Below are 12,819 nucleotides of genomic sequence, written 5' to 3' on the forward strand. Positions count from 1 at the left end.
CTGTCATGCTTTAATTGGCACATAGCCTACATCTTTTTCTATTTTAGCCTAACATAATTCTAAGGCCTTAGAAATGTTTTAATTTATGAAGATTTTAATTTGTGGGATTAATAAAGACAGAGGACTGAAGGATCCAGGAACTGTTAATTGTTACTGGTTTTGAGTGTTTACCACAAGAAAACACAACCTGACTGAATTAGTAATGAACTGTATATACTTATTCTTCTTTACAATGTGTTTCATACTTTCATTCTCTGAAATATATTGTTGTCTGCCACTGTCAACTGAATGGGAAGTTAAATACAAAGTCTGTTTATAGGGTATTATTTTACTGCCTTACTGTTATTCTGATATGTCCATACAGGTGTATGTTATGTTATGCTAAGCACAGTATAACTTATATGAAAGAACTAGGTAGGTAATATCAAAGCAAAATAGTAAGAAATGTTTTTAATTCAAGTGCAAAGTCTGGTGACATGCAGTCATGTTTTTTAGAAAACAGAATCCTATTTATACTTAAATTTTGTTCACATGTTCATTGATATTTTCACCATAAAACGTACAAATGTAGTTTGGTAGCTAATGGTTAATCTCGCTAGCATTTTATCATACATGTGTTGTGGCAAGACAGAAATGAAATTATTTCTGTGTTATTCTGACCTGATAAATTCACAGCATCTATAAAATGCAAGGCTTTTAAACATACCACAATTCTTAAAGCATTAATTGGTCTAACGTTGCATAACTGGTGTATTTAACTAGTGGCCTCCTATTGTTCTATAGCATTATCTAAAAATGTTATGCCTTTCAAGAGAAAGACTGACAATACCATGGTTTAAATGTTGTATAAATGTTATAGAGAGAAAAGAGAATTGATTCAGTCTTCAGTGGTAATCGCAGCAGAAATATTAATTATAACAAGATTACTTCATGGCAAACTACAATATTGAAAGTACTGAATGAACATCTGATTCTCAGAAATCTAAATACAGTCTGAATATCCGAGGCATTGCAAAAATGTTTATGGATTATTTTAGCAATTTGCACAAACTACAGAGGAGGTATTCTTAATAAAATAGTATGACATTTCTGTAGCAAATTACTGTCACTTTAAAGTCATCTCCTAGATATTTATTAATAGTACAGCAATAAAGCATTGAATATAGTTTGGATAAGTGTTTATTGGTAACCTGCATCACACAAACAGATAAGTAAATCTTTATCTTGATGGTTTTGTTTTTAAATCAACAGCAGTATTAGATATCCTAAAAGTTACCACAGTCATTAAATACCTTATAGTGCTGTATCCCTGGTAATCCAATTTACAAAACTATATTCTCAGCAGAAACTCCTGGGGTATACAGTAGTTCTCTTCAGTAAGCCCTTCCTGCTTTTTCTTGTCATGAAGCAGTGATGGTACATTTTTATCCTGTTGATAATTTGACTCTCTTTAAACTATTTCTTGTTGACCCACTGGATTGGTCTTTATTAGGGTGGAGGTAGCTGGAAGACTGAAGGACTGCAGACCATATATCTTTCTTCCTTTTTTACTGTACCTTAATATTCAACATAGCATCATTATTCTGAGGCAAAAAGAGAAAAGCTGGTCCATCATATATTCCACATATTGCTAGTCTTTCCTCTATGTCCTGCAGTGCTAGAGAGGGGATTATTGCTGCAGAAAAAAAAATCTGGCCATAGTGTAGGAATAATCACTGCAGTCCAGCTCACCCCCACACCTCTTTCTCTCTCTCTCCTTCTCTCTCTCTCCCTCTGTTTGAGGCCCCAGCTGATTCAGTCTGCATCCATCCATACATAAATCATTGCCCTTATTCTATTGGTTACATGGTACATGGCAAGTATTGATTTTTTCCGTTGCCTCATTGCTGGAGAACCCATGGTTTTTGTGAGACTGAAAATGCAAAATTTTTTGCTGGAGATCTTGTCAAGGTACAAAAATGACAAGCAAGGAAGGTGCTATTTTAAGGTTTGTGTGACTTAAAAATCTTCACCTTCTCTGTTCTCCTCTACATTTGCCTGTGTCCCCAAAAGTCGTGGCTTGTTTAATCACTGCTGCTTTAGGTAGGCTTAATGGCTAAGCAGCAGGAGAATAAGCAAACAGAAACAGGGCCTGGCCATTCTGAGGAAGGCATTGCTTAATTATTAAAAGTTTAATTATCTTCTGAAACATTAACAAAAAGGTAAAGAATAATCTGAAAATAATTCCATCTTAAGGGAAGAAATGAATCCTAGGCACAGGATGATAAATGGACATTTGTTTCTCTTCTGCTAACGCAGAGATACAATATTGTGCTGAATTCTTGAGATAAGTCTTCATAGCTTCTTGAAATCATATTTACTAACCCTTCATCAGTATGATTGCTGCATTTAGTTAATTTTTCTCAGCATTCAAAGCTGCCAGAAAATATCTTACAAAAGCTGGCACCTTGTTTCCTCAAAGAAGTGTTTCTGGGTTATGAGACAGATTATGAGATGTTCTCCTTCAGTAATAGAGAATTCCCTGGTATGAGACTCTCTTTTAATAAAAGCCTGATCCAAAACATACTGGAGTCAACAGGAATGCTTTCATTCACTCCGTAGGTGCTGGATCAGCTTCAGATTACACAGAAGCCAGTATTTTCCTTTTTTTGGAAACTGTCACTTTCCCCTGTTTTGAGGAAGGGGTGAAATGGGTTAGGATGGGTGGTTACAGAAGGATGTAGAATATTGTTATATTTAATCTGATCACATCTTTTAACACCTTTAAATGAGGTGTATTGAAATCCGTGTGTGTTTTCTTTGATGTCTGTAATGCAAAATCTGACCTACACCTGCCCTGCGCCATCCCAAATTACTGTATTTTGCTTCTGTGCTTTTTTTGCATTTGAAAGCCACTGCCCATGCTTTTAACCTACACTGTCTTTAGACTCCAGCCTTTCACCAAAAGTTGTGTGAACTCCATTTTTTACCTGACTTCTGCCAGCTGCATTTCCAAAGCAGGGGATATTTTCTGTCTGCTGTTTGCATGCAAATCAGAGACCTTAAACAGTAATCCAGCTTTAGAGCTTTTGTGTTTCTAGGGCTGTAAATACTGAGCATAAAACCAAAATTATCAATAAGAAATTCCAGCCAGACACCTTCACTTGCTGTATGGCACATACAGGAGCTGAAATCGTAGTGTGCTGCTGGCCCTCTGGTTGAGAACCAGGGCTGGACCGTTCAACCAGCCCTTCCCAGAGCTGGCTCTGCTCCTGCAGCCAACAGCCTGCGCTGACCAAAACCTGGGGTCATGCTGGAGTGAGCAACCTCCCCCGTGTTTGATGGGGGCAATTGCTTCCTAACTAATGCACTTTTTTCCTCCAAATGTAAGTTGCAACTGTTTTGAAGGTGTAACTTAAAAAAATAATAAAATAAGACTGGAGGAAATGAGACTTGGATTCAAAATAATTTATAACATTTTTGTTTAGGAAAAAGGGCAGGGCATTACCATCAGCAAATGAGCTTCTCGCTTTACCAGAAATGTAGTATCACTGAAAAATTTGCCTTTCATCTCACTGTAAACAGAACTTTTCTGCTGGTTTTGTATACACACAGCCAGATCTTCATTATATTCAATGGAAATTTTTGTAGTAATTGAAATGAGAACACTTCTTGTGTAATCTTTGTGATAGTGACTGTGTACAAGAGGGTTTGTTACGTGTCTGTGTATTACTTATTCAAACCAATTTTCTGGTTTAATTTCACTCCTTTAACCTTAGTAAAAAAGGAGAGTTATTTGGCCAGCTGAGGTATCCTCTTTAAGCATAGCACCAGTATTTCAGTGGTTATAACACAAAGAAAACATACTAAAGAAATACTAGTCTAAATCTGAATGTTACCCAGTATGTTTCACTGGTTTCTTATAGAGTATCAGGACAGAAAATGATTTCAGAATTTGTCTCCATTTTCCAAGCTTTTAGGACTCATCTTCTATGGGGGCATGGTTCTCTTGTATGTTTTCCTGGAGCCACCCAGCCTGACGTCTGGGCCTTCAGAAGGCAATTGGCCTACCTATGTTAAAATAGTGTTGCTGTAGTCTACGCTTATCCTGGAGTAGGGTGTTTTGCATCACAGCTCTGGGTATTTTGGTTGAAAGCTTGGCAGACACATACAACACAGAAATATGTTATATACAAACTCCTCACCATCACCATTCTTTATGGTTTTATCTTCCTTTGAGATGCTGCATCGTGTTTTCTGTCAGTGTTTTGTGTAGAAGGATGGATGCTCTGCTCAATGTAGCCAGCACACATGCATCACACTCACCAGTCGCCATGGTGCTGGTTCGGGTACTGGCTGAGGTAGGTTTTTAGTATGGCTTGGAGTTTGAACATGCTAAAGTTGCTGACAGCGAGGCAAGAATTGGTCTTACTCACTGTGTTTTTGTAGCAGAACTGGCTGCAGAAATCCTTCCTGGAAGTTCCTGATGCCAGATCAATGGCTCTTGAAAGGTTAATTGTTCCTATAATGGAGATTATTGTGTGAGGGTCTGAACAAGGGAACACCTTGGATTTCTTCCCCTTGAACCTACATCACTTGAGAGTCCTGCAACAGTTCTTCCAGTGTGTCTGGGAAAGTGTCTCAGCATTGCCAGTTGTTTCCAGAAAGTAAGTGGACTATGGACAGCATGATCGCAGAGCATGGACCAACATGTTCTCCTTCAGATGTTACAGGAGAGGCTGTGCCCACTGCTCTGCAGGAAAATGGGCAGTTACAAGAAATGTGATGGGATTTTCTTCAAGCTGGTCAGAGACCCCTAGAAAGGGCAGTCAGGTATGCCCTGGGCTGGTATCGCTGCCTTTGGTGGACACTTGTGCTTGCTGATAGACACACGTTTGGCTGCACAAATCTTCTGGACAGCTACACCGTGCTCCTATCCCAAAGCCCAAGCTGAACCTTTGTTGTGCACCCAGCAGCCAAATCATAATCGTAATCATAACCCTTTTCTGTCCTGTTTGTAATGGCAAGATGGGGTTAGTGTAGCCAATTCAGCCAACATTTTTGCATATCACTTTTGGAGGAAGGCAAATATTGATTTATTAATTTCCATGAAGACGGACATGAGAATTAATAAACAACAACAACAAGAGGTAGAAGGGTTTTTTTTTCCTGTAGCAACCGATCATAATATCTTGGTTGAAAATACAAGTGAAAAGAATAGAACTGCAAAGCGTGTTTGTGTAAGATAGAGCTGAAGCAGGCAGGGACATTAACCACCCCCTGAGCAAAGAAGGCAGAGCAGCTGCCCTTTTCCCCATGACGAAAAGCCATCAGCCCGCCCTGGGAGCAGCCCGCGCTGCTCTGCATGGGGTCACACACAAACACCGCATCCGGAGTTGGGACGAGCTGCTGACAGCCAGGGCCAAGCTAACCCAGTCTCTCTCTCACCCATCACCAGTGACTTGCCATTCCCACTGTGCACAGCTGTATCTCTGCTAATGAAACATCAGAAAATTATGAGTCTATTGGGCAAGAGCAGGCTTACATCTTCAAAGGCCTTCATAAATGAGGTTGTGATGTGGAAAAATAAGTCTTGCCAGTACCTCCGTTTCATAGGTGGAGAAATTAAGGAACACCAAGAGCTGGCACTGAAGCAGAGGTTATGTCTGAGAGCTCCTGCCTGTGACACACATGTGGGAAAAACTGCTAAGGAACCATGCGTACATGTGGAAGTTTGACCCCTATAATGCTGCCAAGGGCAGCAAGGTCTTCGGTCGTTCGCTTAGCAAGCGTTAGTCACAAAAGCATTTGGCTCAGCTCAAACCTGTGTGTTGCGTTTTCTTAAAAATAATAATAAAAAAATCCCAAACTGAAAAAGGGAAGGAAATAGAAACACAAAGTCCTTTTTTTCAGGAAGGCCTGCCTCTTTTTCTGTTTTCCTCAGCCTGTTATTGTGTAAATCACTCTCTTATACCCAGCAAATTAACTGCACGTGCTGCAGCATGCTGTAGGAAGTCTGTTGTGGATTTATCCATTTAAATAGGAGTGGAATACAGTGCCACTTCATTTAACCCATGCTGAATGCTGCATAAGATCCCAGAAAGTTATTCAGCAATAATCTGAAATCCCATCCCTGGGAAGAAAAAAAAGGCAAAAAAAGCTTTGGACTATACAGTTGGAGCCTGTAGTTGCAATAAAATCCAGGAAAAGGTTATTTTACCTGAATTTATCGCTTAGCAACCAAGAATCTACCTCCTGAGATTGCAGTTCATGGGTTACCAAGTAACTGGCTGTGACAATTACCAAACAGCTGTCCCAGGAATCTACATAGCCTTTAACCTCCGTCAGCTGAAAGATGGGCTGATGACAGCTAACAAACAATAGAAACACACCCTAATATTTTATTTAAGAGCTGAGGGAAGCCACAGCTGTATGGATCACCCAGCCAGCTGGATTTAACTGCTGCAAACTGCATGTCCTGTCTTCAAGAAACTGCTCTATAGCCACGCTCTGTGTTTAAAGATGCATTTGGGTCTTTATCGTCCAAACTTTGTGTCAAATAATTGAATCCAAACTAGCAAGATAGGTTTTGCTATTGTGCAGGAATGGTAAGTGGCTAATTATAAAGTGGGGCTTTTATTTATGCAGCCAGTGATTTACAAAATTTGCTCATTAATTAATTGTGTTCATTTTGGTTTTTTTCTGAAAGTAACTGTTCCACTGATTAACAGTGAGAGGGAGAACATTAAATATCAAAGTAATAAAGAAGTAATTTAGAATGAGGGGAAAAAACATAATTAACAGTGGTAAGATAAAATTAAGGAGAAAAAATGTTGAGCTCGGATGTTGAGTAGAGCTTCTTGATAATGAGGTAGATTATGTCTGGGGGTGGTCTCCCAAAGGAAGCAAGGGAAACTACCATCAGCAGTCTGTGGAAGTAAGCTGGAAACAGTGGAAAGCACTGGAAATGTTGGATGTACAAATGCAGGTGTCAGTCCTGAGCGGTGGCAATTGCTTTCCCCCCTTCCATTTTTACTTTCTGTGATTTTATCATGTTATAAATACCAGTCAGCAGACTTGCAGCACATTGGAAATGCAACATTTTATGCTGGCGCTTTAGATGCCCTGAGCCTGGAGAGATTTATGGGTATGCCTTCTTCTACAAGTTCTGAGTGGCTCCTTTTAGTTTAAAATAGAAACAGGAAAAAGGTTTTTGAAAGTTAAGGGCCCCGTTCACATTTACAAATCCCAGGCATGCAAACTGTGGCTGAAATGGCAGCGAGCTCAGTTTCTCCCTGCAGGCTCGGTGCAGGTATCCAGGGGGAGAACATTTGGAAATCAGCTGTGCACTGCTACTGCTAGTCTTCCTCCAGCATATTCTAGTTGAGGTATTATAAACTGCTTTGCTACACATTTGGGTTTTCTTTTTTTCTTCCTTTTTCTTTTTTCTTCTTTCTTTTTTTTCCCCCCTGGCATGTTCCATATGCCACAATATAGTAAGAACTGGCTCAGAAAATTGTTCACTAGATTTCCACTGGCAACAAGTTCACAAAGGAAATTTTCCCCCAGCCATTTATGGCCAGCAACCTCCTCCTCGGTTCTTTAACTGGCTGTTCAAATTAGACCAGATTTCATTTGGCTATCTCTGCTTTTTAACATAATTTTTAAAACAAATTTATAACATTTACCCTTTCACTGCACAAAACTATACTAAGTTTTCAAGTACTCAGGCTCTAGAGGAATTTTGGTTCCTGAAATAGGTTAAAACCCCCAGTAGTTGCATCAGTGTAGTTTCTACTGATAAAGAGATGTCTCTCATGGCATGAGAGAGTCCCACTGCGCATACAGACAGCTTTTCAGAGCGAGTCCATGCTGTCCTGCAAGAAGGAAATATTGAGCACTGTGACGTGCCTGCAGGTACCAGTACACACCTGCTTCTGTTAAGCACAAGTGTGCAATGAGGTGTCAGCAATAACACCTTTTCCCTCAGAACTTAAATTAAACCTTTATATTATTGGTTGATCCAAAGAGAGCGATGGTGAATATGTGAATGCTTAGAAAATGAGCAAAGAACTTGGAAACATTTATTAAAAAAATATTGAAGCATGGAGTCTTGTTGATATGAATGACATGTCATTGCCATCATTACAATGTCTTTACGTATCTGCTACAGATGTTTGGCCAGGCTTGTAAGCTCTGTTAACTGAGACGTCTGAGGACAGCAGCACCACAGTCGTAAGCAACTGAGTGTGTTTTTGGGGAGAGCAGAACGGGTCTCAAACTTGTCACTGCCCAGAGGGTGGTTCCTTTGGTGCTTTTGTGTATCCCTTGAGCTAAGTACCAAAGGTGCTTTCACTCCTAAGCTGATTATTGGCTTATTTGGATGTGAAGGGAAGGGTGGGAGATCATCGCAACCATCTTGCTTGCACCCTGACTTGCTAGTCGTTTGTCTCCGTGGTGGAATTTGATATAGGAAGGCTTTGCTGGGACATTCTTTCTGTCTCTTGATGACAGATCATGGTTGTCCTGTTTTCTGGCTGGTAGTTGGTTGGTTACGTTGACAGATGTTGCAATGATTCTTTTGGCAATATTCTGTTGTGCTGACTGTTCAAACAGGAAATTCAGCTTTTAGTGTTTGCACATGTTAAATGTTTGTTTTAGTAGGAATTGGCTCTGACAGCAGGCTGGTCACACAGTGTATTTTTGGAGCAGCAAACTCTGGAATTCTCAAAGTCATCATCCCATAGGTCTGCTGGTGCTCAGCTTAGAGCCCTGCTCCCTGAAGTGCCACAAGACTGACTTCTGAGGAGAGGAGACATGAGCTTTTGAGCTGCAGGTTGCTGCTGTTTCACTGTTTTGGTGATGGGTGCCTGGGTGTGCTTGATGGCACTCAGTTCAAATCATACCATGGTACGACACTTTGGGAGACTTCGTAAGGTTTGATGTATGGCAGTGTCTGTGCTGTCTCTGTTTTCCCTATAGCTTCTGAAGATTTGCTTTACCCAGCTGGCTTCGTGTCTAATGTTAACACAGGTGAACAGGAAGAGGGTTGTGGCTTGTGCTGCACAGCAGAAAGTGAGGACGTGCTCAGGAAGCATGGCAAACAGTGCTTTCCTCCTAACAAAGACTAGCTGGAGAATTTAATCTGAGGAAGTGACATTTCCATCTGAGTCTGTTTGGTGATAATCTTGTTTCGGGTGACTGTTTTTTGACCTTGGTAGGCTGCTTCTTTGAAGGACAATCTGCATATGCTGGTGTGACTGAGTGTGATACATTTTGACTTGTTTACTAAAGTTTCATCAAGCAAAATTCTGTGAACTATTTATTTGAGGGCTGAAAGTGTCTGTTTCTTGTATGCAGTGGCACTAGAGATACCCTGGCTAACATTTGTTGTGCTGTTCTTCAGAAAAAGTTTATAAGATGTCAGGAGTCACAGCATTTGCTTCTCTTAAGTATGGTGTCTGTGCTGAAGACAAGCACATTATGAGAAGTAGCTTCATACTGATTTGTGGGGCACATGGTGGAGGAAAGGTTTAATCTGGTCAATAGCTCTCCAGATCCCTGCACCGTCACTTAGTAGGTGAGAAACAAGTGGCTGTGAGTAGTATGTGAAAGCTGCTTTGTGTCTTGCCAGCTTTTTGGACATGCTTCAGAGCTACAGCTATTTTGAGTAATGGAGCTTGGAAGTGGAAAAAGGCTTTGTGGCTAGCCTAGCATATGCATTTCTGAGAAACACATTTGGTCCCTATATGGTTATTTTTGTGTAATTCATCAGGAAAAAAACTACTGTTGAGGAGAACATGCTCAGGTGAGTCAGATTAGAACACACACATGTATTTGCAATGTGCACATTTGCACACAAAAGTGATACAATTACATGAATAACTGTGTGCACATATAACAAAAATTTTTCTACTTTCTGCTTAAAACAGTTTAGGTACAAAATAGATGCTACTCATGAATTTATAAGAAAACCAGAAAAGTTTGTTAGCTAGTGAATCTTTGAAAATTATACACCTGCAAGAAGGCAGAAGAATCCTTGAGAATCCAGTGCTCATTAGCAGCAATGAAATATAGGAAGGACAGTGAAATATATCCTTCAAAAACTGACATTTGTCTATTCTGGCATTTGGAGTGATATTGTCAGTTTGGAACTTGCATTGATTGTTCACCAGTTAGTTGGATTTTGGACATATGTGGCTCCTAAAGACTTAGTGTCTTGCATGTTTTGACAGTTTTACTGATCAGCAGGATTTTAGATGCTATCTTTCTATCTTGATTTATTATTTTTCTTCCCAAATGCACTCATCCTAATCTCTGAGTAACAACACCGGTTCTGGAAGGGGCACGCTCTTTCCAAAAGAAACCCAGAGGTGTTTTCATATATGTTGGGTGAAAGTGCATTGCAGGAGAAGGCACTTAAAACACAAAGTTTGGTTTTAAGCACAAAATAATCAGAATTCGGATGTTATTAAAGTAACATTTTTGTGAAAAGGAACTGGATTTAGAAAAATGAAGCAACTCTTCAGCCAGACCCATTATGAATTGCAAAAGCAGCTGGAAGATTTGGCCAGAAAATCAAGGTTGGGGTTTTTTTCTTCGTCAGAGTTTGTAAGATGTTTGGAGGGACATAACATTTATTTCTTATTTCTCTGAGTTTCAGTCCAGGCCTTGGAAAAACCCATCTGACAGTGAGTTTGTTTGTATATTTTACATTTTTCCCCTAAGTATGCTAGGCTCATTAGCAAGCCTTGGAAAAAGCATGCTTTGTTAAAGTTAATATGGAAAACAAGATACTAAGGGCTCAAATCTGTCTCCAGAATATAAATAAGCATAGCTTCCTTTGGACCAGATTTTGACCACAGCTATACTGGAACCCTTGTTTCAGGGAGAGTTACGAATGTGCATTTGCTAGGAAATGCTGCTCCTTCAACAAATTTCCTAACAGTGGTCGCTAAGTTTATGCCTCCAGGATATACACATCTACATACAGAATGACTGCGGTGCCTCTGGAATAGCTGCATAGCACCGTGCCGCATGAACAGGACATTGCTTATTGCTGGGGGGGGCGGGAATACGTGCCCCGCAGATCCAGTGCAGGAGGAGTGTGGACGTCAGGGCTGTCCAAAGCCTCTCCTGTGCCAGAAGGTGCTCGTTTTCCTTTCTGACCCCCAGCGCTGGCCAGCAGCGAGCAGGCACAGGGGGCGAGCAGTCTGCCGCTGGCTGTGAGCTTGTTCCTCCCTGGAAAAGTTTCCTGTTTCTGTGGATTCAGGGGAAACATCTTCATTTTTATGGTATTTTTTTAATTAAAAGATTGGATTTGAGAAGTTATATCTAAGCACCTCTTAACCCCTTGGCGCAAGGGGGATGTATCCTCATTAGTTAGCATTTATACTGCCTTGTTAAGCCAAAGTCATTCCTACTCACTGTCATTATACTAAGCTGGTTTTTTTGGTGATCTCCTAATTCCAAAAGTAGAATGGCCAAATAAGCCTTGATTAAAGCAGTCCCTGGTTTTAAGCCAAGCATATAGTAACACGAGAATATAAAGAGTGTGGAGCTGCAGTGGTACTGGAGAACTTGAATTGCTGCTTGAGAAAAATAGAGTTTCTTGAGACAGGGCATAAAATTTTTTCACTTAAAATGTGCTCTGGAGCTCTAGTCCTATCAAACTATGGCATTTACTTGGTTCTTGAGCTAATAAGCAGAAGAGCACTTTGCTCTGAATGAGTCTGACTGAATCTCTGAATGAATCTGGCCGTGACACTAGGTGACACCTTTTTTGATTGCTGAAATATTTAAGGCTGCTGCGGTACCACGTGGCAAACTCTGTAAAATAGTTTTCATTATACACTGTTCTGGCTGTAAGTAGTTATACTGTAATCTACCTGCGATAGCAGAAACATCTTCCGTCTTTACAGAATATTTATTTTTGTAGGGTTTATCAGCTTTCTCTGTTACTTTTTATCTGAAATCACCTTTTGTAACATCATTTAATTACACTGAAGATAAAAATATCCTATTTATGATATTAAAGGACAGCTAGATGAATGCTAAAAACTCTAAGGTAATCTGCTTTTGTGCATGTGTCCATAGCAATTTTACATGGTGAAAAATAATGCCTTTTTGTAGTCTTCATAATCTCCATTTTGTGCAGCAAAACTACATTTAGCTCAGTATAGCTACCTATCAACTTAACCTTCATGAACACATGCATTTTATGATAGTTTTCACTTACAAGAGTAAATGTTATGTCTCTCGTGTTGCAACAGTACAGCAGTGTGCAGTTCAGTCATGTGATGCTGTTTACTAGAAGAGCAATCCTCTTCCAACTGGAGGAGGTTGGTGGGGGAAAATACTTTCATGCAGACACATACTTGCAGCTCTGAAATTGCAGGGGAGTAGGTCTTTTAATGGTGCGGTTTAACAAATGAGTAGGAGTCCTCCCTGGGGCTCTGGGACCAGCAGAATTTCCCTTCCACTCTCCTCTCATATCCCCTTTGGCTGGAACTAAAGCAAAGTGGACTGGTTTAAAAGCACGTGGAGCACACACGGTTAAGTGTGCAGATAGTGGAAGGAATGGTCTACTTAAGTATCTGCTCAAACATTTTGGGAACCCTCTGTGTATTTGATTAAACTTTTCAGTAGTCAGCAAAGCTTGTCGTGAATGCACGTGCAGCAAATCATTCATCACTTCTGGGTTTTGCAGCCTCAGAGAACAGTCTGCCTTACTGCATTCGCATGCAGCACTACAACTTGGATAACTCTAACCCAACATTTCTGGAAAAAGCAAATTTTCGAGTTAACTGTCAGCTCTGTCTTCAGCTATCTGCTTGTGAC

General features: G+C 40.2%; 1 protein-coding gene across 1 annotated transcript in view; it reads left to right on the plus strand.

Moving 5' to 3' along the window:
* The window catches only part of CCDC85A (coiled-coil domain containing 85A), a 293,953-nt gene that overhangs the window by 57,815 nt on the left and 223,319 nt on the right, over positions 1-12,819 (plus strand). The gene's annotated exons all lie outside the window — the stretch shown is intronic.

This window comes from Falco punctatus (assembly GCF_963210335.1).
Source record: "Falco punctatus genome assembly, chromosome: 12".
Taxonomy (NCBI): Eukaryota; Metazoa; Chordata; class Aves; order Falconiformes; family Falconidae; genus Falco; species Falco punctatus.